Raw genomic sequence first — 14,806 nt, forward strand, 5'->3', positions numbered from 1 at the left:
CTTTGTCTGCATTGATATTTCTTAATTTATCCGAGTCAACAACCGAATCTGATTTATATATATAGAGCCTTTAAGATCTAAAACGAAAAATGCAAACACTGCGTGGCCGTTTCGTTGTTTTTAAAAACTGATAAAAATCGTATGACTGAAGAAAAATGTTTTAATATTTTGGGCGGCAAAAATTTTTTTAGTCGAAATGTTGTAGATGTACAATTTACAAACGTTTTTGGGGCATGTCATTTGGGTTAATGTTATTTTATTTTAAGAAGATGGGTATTTTAGTCTTTTCAAATTGAGATACTTAGGAAATATGACTAACAAGGAAAAAAATCCATTTTATTAGGCATGTAGATGAAGAATCTAAAATCGAATCAATTAAGATTCGCAAGAAATAAATAATTTTATGAAATCCATGATTCACAACTATACTATTTGGCATCATAATTTGCATAAAGGGAAAGAAATCCAAGAATCAAAATTTTCATTTATTTGTAATAAAATTCATGTCATATTTGCATAAATTACCTATTGTCCGATTACATTCAACCATCTATATAATACAGGGTTTATAACTCGGCATACATATTCTTACAAGACAAAAAATTAATCAAGAAATATGGCTTCTCAGAAGATGATTTTCTTGTTCACCATTTTTCTTATCGGATATGGTTAGTTGATCGATGGCACTTTCTCTCTCTAGATCTCTCTCTCTAAAACTAATGGCCGAGTTTTGTTTTTTTTTTTTTTTATGTATTTTTCTTTTATCATGGTTGGCAGTGTCAGCCGACCAGTGCAGGGTGGACCGCGACTGCGATCATCAAGCTGTAACTTGCACAGACCAAGATCAAAAACCGCTATTTTGCTTCGAGGGAGAGTGCTATTGCCCTCCATGGCCGATTGCACAGTGCCACACTGATGATGCATGCGAACGTCGTCGTTCGAACGATTGTCGCGATTTCAAGTCAGTTTGTACTCACGGTCTTTGTCTTTGCAGCAAACACCACAAAATTAATTCCGAAGCATCTGCCTCCGTTCACCATTAAAGATCAGAATCGATGATATATGTTATTGCTGCAAATTAATGCACTATCCTTTTTTTTCCCGCAGTTAAATTATTATCTTTTGCCGATTAATGAGTTCGGATAAATTAAATCATGTTTGAATAAAATTTTATGGTTTCGAAATTATTCAATTAATTGTGAGTTCGCTAAAGGTTCTATTCCAAAGAGATTCACGTTATGAAGTCTAGTTTACTTATGAATTCCCAGGCACGGCATACAATTTATAAATTTCACCGTTTTAAATTTTGTATCTATATTTATAGATATGTAGGAGAACTAAAATAAAATATAATGTATACTAAAGAAATTAATTCAACATCCATATTGAATTAGAAATTTATTTAATATTGATTGGATAATAACATTATCTTACTTGTTCATAACAAATACTAATATACCGTATTATTCATGTTTTACATCTATTTTTTAATAATTATAATTTCAATTAATATTGGTTGTGGTAAAATTGGTTTCCAATTAACTCTTCGGCGGAGCCATCGGAGAAATCGATGAATCAAATGACCCGTTGGTGATGATGGTTGTGAGGAGATGAGAGGGTTTTTTAGGGCAATTATCCATGACCGAAGAAAGTCCGAAATCGAAATCAAAACTGAACAGATGATCGATTTTAGAACTCTGCCCTATATAAAATGCTACAATAATATTTTAGAATTGGAACATAAATAAAATAATCACATCTTATTTTGGGGTATTTTTCTTGCATATTGTAGCCACTATATAATTTTTGTAACATAAATTAAAACTAAATATTTACGTACTTCAAAAAAATAAACGTTCCAAAAAAATTGACAAAAATATATAAAATAATACAATAATATATTTTAGAATTGGAACATAAAATAATCACGTCTTATTTTTTTGTATATTTCTACTCAATTTCTCTTCCTAATTTATTATTTATTATTTTTTCGACGCCGTCCGGCAGAATCCCTCCACATTGCTTCATTTTATTTTGGGAATCTACACTTTGTCCCTTATACGTTGGTTCGATATCACTTTTTCCCCTTCACTCTCAATTGCATCGATTTGCCACATTGTACTTGAAAAATTGTCTCAATGTGGCCTCGTCCTTAGTTTTCAGACATTTAACCTCAACACCGTTTGATTTAGGTTTGAAAATTACAAAAAACCACCCGTCCCAGTTTAAATAATTATTAAAAAAAATTAAGAAAATAAAAAATAAATTGTGACTGGCATCGTGGACTATGTTTTCTCGTTTTCTTTAATTTTTTTTTTAACTTTTTCTTTTTATTATTTAAAGTGGGAGGGGTGGTTTTTTTGTAATTTTCAGACTTAGATCAAACTATATTAAGGTCAAAGTTTGAAAACTAACGGTGAGGGCCGAATTGAGACAATTTTTCATGTACAGGGGACAAATCGATGCAATTAACAGTAAAATGTGGTAAAGTAATATCGAGCCAAAGTACCAAAGTACACAAGGGAAAAGTGGAATTTGCCCTTTCACTTTTTCTCCCTTTTGTTCTTTATTTTCTGCCTGTAGGCTGTAACACGTGTTCGGTGTTCCTCTCTCCTCAAAATTGAAAATCCTTCCTCTCTCCGGAAACACGTGTCGCTCTCTCTTCGAATCTTTCTTCTCTCCCGCCGCTCCCATGGGTTTGCTCTCTCTCTCTCTCTCTCTTGTAACCTGAGTTCGGATTTGGTGGTTTTAGTATAATCGATCCTGAAATCCGTTATTGACCTAGGATTAATGCGTAACTGAGGGCTTAATTGGACAACACGATACCCAATTGATGTTATTTGGGTGCAGTACACAAATTAGTTATAGGACTAATTAGGGAAATCAAATTGGGGATTATTACGTTTAGACCTAATTGATCATTTGAATTTCTAGTTGCTAGTTTGTGAGGGCTGAAAGTCACTTTTGCCCTTTCTCATTTTCCCTCTTCATTCTTTCTTGCTCTGCCGTATAGATAGATGTATCCGTTAGTGGCTTTGAATTCATATCGAGTTTGTGTGCTGATTGGGTTTTACGACAAACGCAGAGGGGCCCGTAGTGAAACATTGGAGCCACCTTCAAGTTTCGATTTTCTTGATTTTTTTTGCTTCTAAAAAACAAAATTTCCCGGGAAAAAGATCTTGTTCTTAGATAATATCCAGTGAATATGTTAGCTAATGAATATAATGTAAGATATGATGCCAAATAAAGATGAAACTTCTTTGATCGTGAGAATAGTTTTTTGACTGCAACTTCTTTTTTTTCAAATTGATATTGCAAACTGAACTTCTTAACGGATAATAGAATTTGAAATCTGTTGACAAAAACAGTAACTAAATCTGTTTACAACAGAAAACGCGTCCCTATAAATGACATTTACAGTCATCACTGCCGACAAAATACAGTATTTACCACGGATTCGTCTGTGTCCTTTGTCAGACATTGTTTTAATATCTAGAACAAAATTAAATAACGTTAAATGTAATTAAATAACGTTATGAAGCCTTAATATATTGACTGTTTTGCTTGTTAAGAAAATGGAGTACTGATAGAGAGAGAGAGAAATATACCCAATTGCACATCTTATCAAGTTAAAAAAATAAAAATAAAAATCAAAAATCAAAAAAGGAAAAAATGAAAAAAAAAAAGGAAGTTGGAGGTTACTTTGGATGAAAAATCATTACATGTTTGCCGGTAATCATTCTGACATTGACGCTTAGATTGAGTACCCTGCAGATGGTCTCTGCACTGTCATGTCACCGATTGCAACAAATCATATAACCTACAAAATCGAGCTTTCAATGAACAAATATTCTTGAAATATCTAAGAAAACTGAAAATTTATGGCTTAATAATATGATGAATAGATATATTCGTAAACCAATTATAATGACAGAATTGATAGGGTTCTTCGAAGCTTTCTTAAAAAAAAGAAAAAGAAAAAAAGAACAGCAGTTTGTTCATTGACTAGAACCCTCTTGTTCCTATTTAAAGCATATACTTATACAGACGAATAGGGCATAGGAGTGAAGAGAATGAGAATCCCAAGTCCTTCAAAAATACACCCGCATTTCATAGATTTTCTTACACGTGTTAGCCTAAACATGTAATGCAATAATCCCTGAGAAGGGACCTAAAAAAATTTAAACTAATTAAACTAAACCCTTCGACGTCAATAGATGAACATAAGTTATATAATTCAAAATTTATTTCATAAACTTATGAAACAGAAGAGAGTTGAGTTGGTTGCAATTTCTAACGATACGTCTCTAAGAATATCATAACATCTACTATAAATCATGCTCGATCGTATAAATTTTCAACAAAAAAATGAAGCGGACTACATACTCATCTCGGAGTGCAGTATGTCACAGTACCCCGGTGGGAGGAGCCATCTCGAAGCTAGAGTAAACAAAAAATAATGCATTACTATTTTTGGCAATTAATTCATCCAAATGATTGAGAAGTTCTCACTTTACAAACTAACTAAGCCCGACTTCAAATAAGATACTATGTATGGTGTTTACGAGGTATGAAAGAGGTGTTTACCACTGCCACCGAGCCAAGCCATGTAAAATGGTGTTAGATTCTCCATCAAGCCCGACTTCAAATGAACTGCAAAGTAAACAGAACAAAATTATCAAATTATCAAGCTTGAAATTGCACAGAAGAATAGTACGCAATTTTTTTTAAAGATGGAATCAATCCATGAAGATCATTTTTCGGAACATCCACCTGCAATCCATGTTGCTCCTAAAATACTTATATATGTGCACACACACACACACAACACACACACATGTATAGATAGATAGACACGTCCATCCAGAAACACATGTGAAATTCCAAATTATCAATTTGTAGTTGCAGAATACTGCAGTTGCCAAGTGCAATTAGGGTTATTTAATAAGGGTGAAATTAAACGAATTTTGACACAGAAAATGCAAAAAAAAAAAAAAAAAAAAAAAAAAAAAAAATTTCGGCATAAGCAAACCTAATTGACAGGCTATCGAGCATCGAAACGAAAAACCTAATTGGGATGAACTTACTGGTTAAGAAGAAAAAGGACGGTGAATAATAGGATTACTCCAATGGCGGCATAAAGCTTCGTAGGCGGGATTTTCTCCAATTCAAACTCGTGTGCTTCGTTCAACAATTGCTGCAATTGGACCTGTATGCAAAAATTTGTCAACTAAAAATTTGTTCTGTTATTTTTTTAGCATTCTGGAACTGTAAATGACGTCGTCTTATTGGGCCAAATTCCTTATTTTGGAACTGTGAAAGGCCCAATTCATAAGCTTTATCTACATAGGCTTGGGCCTTTTTCATGTGCTTAACTAAATTAATACAAACTACAGTTAAACCTCTATAAATTAATACTGTTGGAACCATCAAAATTTTATTAATTTAGCGAAATATTAACTTATCGATAAATTAATAATTATTAATTTATACATTAATTAATAACTTATTAATTTATGAAATTACTTTTATTATTATTTTCAATAAATACATTTTTTTAAAAATATTTTTACTTGTATATTATTTATTGTATCATTAGTTCAATGCACTATAAAGCCCGTTTCACAAACAGAAACTCTTAAAGCAGCAATTGTATAGAACGATTTTATATTGAGTTATGAAAAAACTATACCGAGAGTTCTAACTATGTTTAGAAAAGTGAGGGACGAGATTGATGGTAATGTGAACTTCAACAAGAAACAAGCGACAATTAAATTATACTGTATTAAGCCTTCATAGATCTATAAAATATGTACCGAACCATGTAATTTAAGAATTATTTTAATGCATTATTAATTTATATAATATATGGGGCTTCTTAAAATTTTCGAATGTGTATTATCTTATAAATTTAGCGAATTATTAATTTAGCACGTTGTCCCCGAGTCGGGACCGAGAAAATTTATTATTTAAGCGAGGTTATTAATTTATCGGGTATTAATTTATCGAGGTTCTACTGTATATATTGTTTAATCCTATTTTCTATGTGAAAGTACAGTTTGCACCATTGAACTATGAGTGTTGTCGTAAATACCCTCTTGAACTATAAAATGTACCAAAATGTTCTCTTCATTTCAAATCCGTTTAAGTATTATGATGTGGCGGGTTGACTTTCTCATCTTTTAATTACTTTTGAGCTGCAATATTTTTTTTGACCTTTTTACCCCCAATATACTACATCTACATCTGGGGACCGGAGATTTGGGATCATAAGAGGCGGCGCAGCTGGGAAAAAATTCCGGCCGACATGTGATGGAACCATCGGACTTTGGGTTTATTCCAAGTGGGAAGAAACGTGCCCATTCACGTTAACTCATAGATTCCATTAACACAATCCCTCTAAAATTCACTTTCACAAAGGCCAAATTAATAAAGAGAAGCAGAAAGAATTGACTAGTCCAATTTTTTAAAATTAAATACATTTAAGGGCAATTAAGTAATTACCCTAAAAAACTAACGGTGTTAGTTTGTCAGATGGTGACCATAAATGACAGTGGCCGTTTTGTCATGTTTTATAGTTCATGGAGGTGTTTGGGACAAACCCCATAGTTCAGGGAGTGCAAAATGTATTTTTCCCTATTTTCTAATCACGCTCTTGATTTTTTTTTTTCTCAATTTTTTTAGTCCGTTAGCTAATTTGCCGATGATAATTGTTGGGCGCTAAATACCTAACACGCAAGTGCACGTATCGCAAACAAGTAGTAAAAGTGGACTCGTGAGAGTCGGGTGTCGATCCCACAGGGAATACGTAAATTATCTAATCCTAAGTACCAAATTCTAACAATTATGATTTTTATCCAGCCTACGCAAAGATGTCAAATATAATCAACTAAATAATTAAACTAATTATGAAAGCAAATAAACACGAGAAAATGTCAATAAAAACGGACCTAGGATTTCATCTTCCCCCTATGCAAGAATTGCTCACCCAAAACCCCTCAATTATGAAATATATGATTCATGATTATTAACCCGAGACACTAATTTACTCATAACCCGCTGTCGCGTGTATTATGAGTCTATTATTCATAAACGGTTCACTATATGTCTATGCAAACAAATTATGAATAAAGCATTAACTAACAAGTCTCGTAAATGGCTACCTAAGGTGATATCTGTATGTCTACGACACCACATGCAATTGACACACTCATCCGGTGAAAACTACTCGAAGGCTCTTCTACTTACCGTCTAATTATCAAAATAGCTCTGTCGAGTCAATCCCAATAATCACAGATAAAGCACATAAATTGATCAAGTTCATGCACTAACAATCATATCAAGTAGAAGAAATAATCATAAAATCATAATTGCATAATCTCAAGAAAACGGGTTCACCATCCCCACATAGGGTTCCAACAAAATCCTAGATTAAAAACTTAGCTACACATGTTCTCTACGAAAAACATAATAAAAATATAAAACGACATAGATTAAGAAAAGATAGATAAAGGAAGAATTGTGATGAAGATTTGTCAATTCTCCGTCTTCGATTCTTCGTTCTCTCGCTCCTCTCGCTCAAAGGTTGTGTCAAAAGTCCCTTTGATTCGTGCTTGGTTTGGGCTTAAATAGATGTCCCAACTTGGTAGATGATTCTAGGTTTCCTTGTGTGTTTAAAAGTCCAAAATTGTCTCCAGCGCGATTTGGCACGGCCGCGCGAAAATCAGTGCAATTCTCGCACGGCCGCGCGAGAATCGCGAAACCTTCTGCCCAAATTCAGCATTTGGCACGGCCGTGCCAAAAATAGGCTAATTTTGGCACGGCCGTGCGGGCCTGTTCTCAGCCAATTTCAGCATATTTTTGATTATTTCACTTTTGGCCCATATTTTCTCCAAATTTGCAGTTTTTACCCCAAACTTTTCCAATTCTTCAATTTATACCTAAAATGCAATAAATCAACTTTTTAAGCACCAATTATCATTAAATCACACCAAAAGCTCAAATAAAAAGATACGATGAAGTGTAAAAACATACACTTAACACACCCCCAAACTTGATCTTTTGGTTGTCCTCAAGCAAAAACTAGCAACTTTCAAAGCAACACTCTCAACAAATGCCTCTCATCACATAGATTAATGGTCAACTTTTTTTTTTTTTTTCAGAACTTGCAATTATCATGACAATTCTCAAAAATTTACAAGCTTGTAATTCAAAGATACGTATTCACTCACCATTGCTAAAAACCACAAACCATGCTATCGCTTCAAGTATCCCATATTTGTACATTAAAAATTGAGAAAATTTATACTTACATATTAATATTCAACTCCAAATACTCACCAAATTTCTTTACTCGGCTAGTATCAAATAATTGAGCTATTGGGATCATTGGGACTTTTTGGCTTTCAAATGTTGGGCTTTTTGGTTCGAGGTAGGAGATATGGGTATATGTGGCTATACTTCTTGAATTGAGGTGATTACGCCAAATTTTGAAAGATAGGCGTTTGAAACACTGAATTCACCTCTAAGGACTTTAATTAACTCGATTCTTAAGAGTTCAAAAGTCTCCACTTTTGCTCTTAAGACAATGGATTGAGCTTTCAAAACAACTCAACAACTAGTCCTTACTTCCCCTTCTAGTCTCTTCTTCTTCTTTCTCTCTCTTTTTTTTTTTATTATGATTATTTTATTTTTCTTTTTTATATATATATTTTTTTTTTCGAAGAAGAAGAAGGACCTTAAAAAAAATTTTCGACGGAACTCCAAGGGTTAATTTTTCAAAAATCTCCACTTATTCTACCTTATACACATTGGCTAAAAGAAAGAACACCGTTTCTCCAAGGCTCAATCAAGGTTCGAATGATAAAAATTTAAAGGTAGGCTTGAAAGGCTCAAACGGTTCAAAGATGGCCCACATCACTTCCCAAATTGCTCAACAATTTAATATTTCACTTTGTAAATTCATAAGACAAGTTCTAAAACCGAATATCATATGATATAACATAAATTAACTCAAATTTTAAAACACAAAACTTTCAACCAAAGCAACGCATAATTCGAGATTCCTAACAATGACTCCTTCTTACGACACTTTGAATCAAAAGCTCACCAAAATTCGATCAAAATCAAGATAAAACAAGCAATTTCATCATTAAACATCGACCATCTTTCATCATCATGATTCATCGAAGCATTTATCTCAAGCAAATTTTTTTTTTTAAAGCAATAAATAAAGTAAAACAACTAAAATAAAAAAAAATCCTAAGGCATGCAAACTAAAAAATTAAAGCACATAAACAAGTAATTATGCACCCCCAAACTTAAAATTTACATTGCCCTCAATGTAATTAACACGAAGTTTAAGGATAGAATACACCTGAATAAGTCGTTTTGGCCATGTCCGGGCTGCTCTTCCACCCTCGCCTTTATTATGCTTCAGTTGAGGTTCGCACGGCTGTATGAGATTTTGAACTGTTTTCCGCACGGCCGTGCGAAACTTGAATTATGGGCAGTAGCCTCTCCGATTTTCCACACGGCCGTGCTGGATTCAAGCTTTTTTTGGTGCGGCCGTGTGAAGTGGAAAATTGCACTTTGACCCCTGAAAATAAAAAAAATTGCTTATTTAATTAGCTTGCATGCTTATAAAATAAATAAATAAAATAAAACAAGAAACATAAATAAAAAAAAAAAATAAAAAAAAATCTCGGGTTGCCTCACGAGAAGCGCTAAGTTTATAGTCTTCAGCCAGACTTTGTTCTTGAAATTGTTATGTCCAATCCAAAGCCTTGTAGATTGCGCATCCACCCATGAGCTCTATCACTTCAATTTCCACCAAGGCATGGATAGCATTGCAATATGTTACGATACACCTTAGCTTGTAGTCTTTTTTTGTGGTAATCAATCGGTACGAAGCCAAGATAGGATGTTCATCGGCCGCTCTCTCAAATCGGTATACAAAAATCTCCAGTCTACGTATAACCTCCACCTCAAACACATTAGCTTTCTCATCGACCATTATTGATGTCTTCAAATCCACATTTAGATCAACGACATGGTCCACAACTAGAATATCTTCAATCATTACATCCATCTCCTTCTTCTCTTGTTCTGAGGTATCTTCGTGGTTTAGCTCGATTGCCTTCTCAGATTCATTATGTTCAAGTATCTTCGTAATTTCTATTTCTCGCATATCGACACTATTTTCTGGACATGGAAATTGTTTCTCACCGCAGACTTCACCCAAATTTTCTTTGATATAACCATTGCCGATTTCGTCTGGAATATTTTCAAGCGACTCAGATTTTAATTTGAGTGTCATCTCTTCCAATTGTATCTCCATGTTTCGAAATGATGCTTGAGTGGAATTCATGAATTCGCTAATGATGGATACCAAATCAGGTTGGTCATTAGTGGTTTGTTGCTGCAATGGATAATAATTTTGAAGATCATCAAATTGTGGCTCTCTATGTTGAAACTCGTTCAAATCTTGGTCTTGAAAGCTTTGCTCGCATGTGTTGCTGTAAGTGTTCCAATAACCTCTGTTGGTAATTTCGACGAAATTCGTCGCTTTTGGTGATCCCCAGCATTGATCGGTGTAATGATTTCCACCACATGTTGAACAAAACGAAGGCATATCATAGGTGTTTTGGAGGTATTCGTCAGATGGAAGCCATTCATATCCCGTTTGAGGTGCCCGATCATTGTGACCCGACATGTAACAAAAATAAAAACAAAAAAAAAATTAAATGGCTGAAGTAAGAAAAATTGCTCAAATTTGATATTAGGATAAATAGATAATTTAGCCGTATTCCCCGGCAACGGCGCCAAAAACTTGTTGGGCGCTAAATACCTAACACGCAAGTGCACGTATCGCAAACAAGTAGTAAAAGTGGACTCGTGAGAGTCGGATGTCGATCCCACAGGGAATACGTAAATTATCTAATCCTAAGTACCAAATTCTAACAATTATGATTTTTATCCAGCCTACGCAAAGATGTCAAATATAATCAACTAAATAATTAAACTAATTATGAAAGCAAATAAACACGAGAAAATATCAATAAAAACGGACCTAGGATTTCATCTTCCCCCTATGCAAGAATTGCTCACCCAAAACCCCTCAATTATGAAATATATGATTCATGATTATTAACCCGAGACACTAATTTACTCATAACCCGCTGTCGCGTGTATTATGAGTCTATTATTCATAAATGGTTCACTATATGTCTATGCAAACAAATTATGAATAAAGCATTAACTAACAAGTCTCGTAAATGGCTACCTAAGGTGATATATGTATGTCTACGACACCACATGCAATTGACACACTCATCCGGTGAAAACTACTCGAAGGCTCTTCTACTTACCGTCTAATTATCAAAATAGCTCTGTCGAGTCAATCCCAATAATCACAGATAAAGCACATAAATTGATCAAGTTCATGCACTAACAATCATATCAAGTAGAAGAAATAATCATAAAATCATAATTGCATAATCTCAAGAAAACGGGTTCACCATCCCCACATAGGGTTCCAACAAAATCCTAGATTAAAAACTTAGCTACACATGTTCTCTACGAAAAACATAATAAAAATATAAAACGACATAGATTAAGAAAAGATAGATAAAGGAAGACTTGTGATGAAGATTTGTCAATTCTCCGTCTTCGATTCATCGTTCTCTCGCTCCTCTCGCTCAAAGGTTGTGTCAAAAGTCCCTTTGATTCGTGCTTGGTTTGGGCTTAAATAGATGTCCCAACTTGGTAGATGATTCTAGGTTTCCTTGTGTGTTTAAAAGTCCAAAATTGTCTCCAGCGTGATTTGGCACGGCCGCGCGAAAATCAGTGCAATTCTCGCACGGCCGCGCGAGAATCGCGAAACCTTCTGCCCAAATTCAGCATTTGGCACGGCCGTGCCAAAAATAGGCTAATTTTGGCACGGCCGTGCGGGCCCGTTCTCAGCCAATTTCAGCATATTTTTGATTATTTCACTTTTGGCCCATATTTTCTCCAAATTTGCAGTTTTTACCCCAAACTTTTCCAATTCTTCAATTTATACCTAAAATGCAATAAATCAACTTTTTAAGCACCAATTATCATTAAATCACACCAAAAGCTCAAATAAAAAGATACGATGAAGTGTAAAAATATACACTTAACAATAATCAAGAAGCAAAAACAACCAAACATGTTCTAGAAATGATTTATCTAATCGTATAAATGCGTAGTAGATCAAGTGTATTTTATTGTATTAAGAGGCGAAATCTCTCGTCAGGTATGATCGAGATCAAGTATATGATGTTAAGAAATCCTAATTTGATATTTATGTGAATGGATATAAATTTGCTAATTTTTTTTTTAAAAAGGCAAAAACGGTCTGTTAGGAGTCTGAATGACGGTTTATCACCGAAATCTGACGTGATACATGAGCTTTGCACAAGACTTTTGCTCATGGGTTGTTCCGCTTGAGATAGGATTTTCGTTTCAGACCAAAAATAGGGTTGGTATGTGAAAAATTAATTACGTCGAATTAATCATGTAACATAAATAAGCATTCGAAATTCACCGAAAAGAGAGTATAATCTCTACAAATTCTGCTAAATTCAAACTTATATTAAAACCCAGCTATCGCATACATTTTTATACCGTTGAAAAGTAATAATGTCGTAATAAAATTCGAAAACTTAATTAAATCCGGAAAATACCAAAATTTACAACAACCTGCAAAAATTAGTTAAGCCCTAATTCTAAAACATCTTGTAATTTGGTGAACAATCCCAATGTACAGAACCCTATCTAATTAGTGTCCATCATATTTATTGCGAGTCGTCCGATATTTTTAATATCAATTTCTTTTTAAAAATGAAAATGAAATACATGTAAAAACTACCACTACAAAACAATCTTCAAATAAAGCCCCAAACAGCAAACAAGGATAATATGAACTCCAAATTTTACCAAATATTTCACTCTAGTATAATAAAATAGTATCTTAAATTGGAATAAAAAATGTATGAATGTTTTTGGTTATTAGTAAAAGTAAAATTTTAAAGTGGGAATTATCCGTTGGTTTATAGTGGGCTTCTTATTACTCCATCCTTTTCATTTTATTTGCCGTTCCAAAAAGAGAAGAAATAGATTTAAAATATTTGTCACTTTAGAATTCCAATGGATTATTTATTGTATTTTTCTCAATTTTGTCGTTACTAAACTTAACATAATTGATGGTGAAATAATTAACGAGATGGGTTTTTTTAGTCATTTTATTATAATTTTCCATAGAATTCATGCAAATTTATTAATTTTCCAAATACGTGAGCATTAGTCCAAAACAACAAATGAACAAAAAGGATCAGATAAAGAACCCTTTACTTGGGAGGATAGATAGGATCCTCTATCACTAAAAAGGTCAATCAAAATTGAAAATACCCTCCAATTTTAATTCACTTCAATTTTATCTCTCAAATCCTAATTTAATCTTAGTTTCAATTAATCAGTTTTGACCAATAAATATTTTTTACCGAAAATTTGACCGTTGATGTCGTTGATCGTTGGTCAACTGTGTTGACTATTTAAATATTTTCTTAAGTTTTATTTATTTATTTATTGTGTTTGACACACTAGTAGTAATAATAATAGATAATAACAATTATTATTATTACTTATTTAATATATTATTATTATCATCGTCATCATTATATTATTATTTTAATCATTATTATTATTACTATTATTATTATTATTATTATTATTATTATTATTATTATTATTATTATTATTATTATTATTATTATTATTATTATTATTATTATTATTATTATTATTATTATTATTATTATTATTATTATTATTATTATTATTATTATTATCATTATTATTATTATTATTATTATTATTATTATTATTATTATTATTATTATTATTATTATTATTATTATTATTATTATTATTATTATTATTATTATTATTATTATTATTATTATTATTATTATTATTATTATTATTATTATTATTATTATTATTATTATTATTATTATTATTATTATTATTATTATTATTATTATTATTATTATTATTATTATTATTATTATTATTATTATATTTTTTACAGTAGTATTACGGTTTTGACCGATCAAAACAATGATATTTTCATCTAACATAATAAAATAAAATAATTTAATGTGTCTACAGTTCAACACAATAATTTTATTGTCGACCAATCACGTAACATGCACGAGAAATGCACGTGATTTGCACATGTTTTTTTATCGGGATAAAGCTATTGAATTATCCCTACTTCTAAAAATTAAGATTATTTTTTCCCCTAAAAACCTACATATTACACTCACAAGAAATGATTAACTGCTACAATACTTATTATTATCATTTTTCTCACAATAAATATTTTCGTAGAAGTAAATAAGAACTATGAAATAAATGACTGGGCTATGTGTATTCTTATTACTCTAAATTATATATTTCATCCAACTGAATCATTAAAGAGAGAGTGTCTATTGATTCTTGAATTTTTTTATGCAAATGCAATCAAATGTTTTCAACAGTTGTTGTAGTTCTAATAGAAAAAAAAATCAACTATTATTTCATCATGAGTGTAAATTGGAAAAAAAACAATTATGGAGTTTTAATCTTAGATGTCACCATGTGGAGTTATAATAACTCTGAATTGAGTTGAAATCGTCCCCATTCAAGCTTGACGCGGCTGTGGGAACTACGTACGACACGTCCGAGGAACTGACATATGCAATCACTTCAAGACCTCCAACACTAGAAACTTCGTCTATGC

At 32.4% G+C, this 14,806-nt stretch overlaps 2 long non-coding RNA genes across 2 annotated transcripts; one reads left to right on the forward strand and one right to left on the reverse strand.

Annotated features, from left to right (window-relative positions):
* The first annotated feature begins 582 nt into the window (after nucleotides 1-582).
* On the forward strand, nucleotides 583-1,184 carry LOC148766591 (uncharacterized). Its single transcript, XR_016035022.1, has 2 exons — nucleotides 583-668; nucleotides 778-1,184. It is a non-coding gene; the product is annotated as an uncharacterized LOC148766591 (long non-coding RNA).
* A 2,324-nt stretch (nucleotides 1,185-3,508) lies between these two features.
* Nucleotides 3,509-5,253, reverse strand: LOC105967523 (uncharacterized). The gene is made up of 4 exons (XR_001173666.2): nucleotides 5,088-5,253; nucleotides 4,588-4,653; nucleotides 4,387-4,440; nucleotides 3,509-3,820 (listed from the first exon to the last, which is right to left on the reverse strand). It is a non-coding gene; the product is annotated as an uncharacterized LOC105967523 (long non-coding RNA).
* Nucleotides 5,254-14,806: the final 9,553 nt, after the last annotated feature.

The sequence above is a fragment of the Erythranthe guttata genome, chromosome 12 (genome assembly GCF_056151865.1).
Source record: "Erythranthe guttata isolate IM_541 chromosome 12, IM_541, whole genome shotgun sequence".
NCBI lineage: Eukaryota > Viridiplantae > Streptophyta > Magnoliopsida > Lamiales > Phrymaceae > Erythranthe > Erythranthe guttata.